This window comes from Physeter macrocephalus, chromosome 8, assembly GCF_002837175.3.
Source record: "Physeter macrocephalus isolate SW-GA chromosome 8, ASM283717v5, whole genome shotgun sequence".
Lineage (NCBI taxonomy): Eukaryota > Metazoa > Chordata > Mammalia > Artiodactyla > Physeteridae > Physeter > Physeter macrocephalus.
This window is the reverse complement of record NC_041221.1, coordinates 42,247,845-42,248,349: the sequence shown is the minus strand read 5'-3', so window position 1 is coordinate 42,248,349 and position 505 is coordinate 42,247,845. Positions and strand designations below refer to the sequence as shown.

General features: G+C 35.2%; 1 long non-coding RNA gene across 4 annotated transcripts in view; it reads right to left on the bottom strand.

The window, feature by feature from the left end:
* Window positions 1-505, bottom strand: part of LOC114486700 (uncharacterized) — a 62,105-nt gene that overhangs the window by 40,584 nt on the left and 21,016 nt on the right. The gene's annotated exons all lie outside the window — the stretch shown is intronic.

The following is a 505-nucleotide window of genomic DNA, read 5'->3' as shown; positions in this document are numbered from 1 at the left end:
AATATGGTACTGGCACAAAAACAGAAATATAGATCAATGGAACAGGATAGGAAGCCCAGAGATAAACCCACACACCTATGGTCAACTAATCTATGACAAAGGAGGCAAGGATACACAATGGAGAAAAGACAGTCTCTTCAATAAGTGGTGCTAGGAAAACTGGACAGCCACATGTAAAAGAATGAAATTAGAACACTCTCTCACACCATACACAAAAATAAACTCAAAATGGATTAGAGAACCAAATGTAAGACTGGACACTATAAAACTTAGAGGAAAACATAGGAAGAACACCCTTTGACATAAATCACAGCAAGATCTTTTTTGACCCACCTCCCAGAGTAATGGAAATAAAAACAAAAATAAACAAATGGGACCTAATGAAACTTAAAAGCTTTTGCACAGAAAAGGAAACTATAAACAAGACTAAAAGACAACCCTCAGAATGGGAGAAAATATTTGCAAACAAATCAACGGACAAAGGATTAATCTCCAAAATATATAA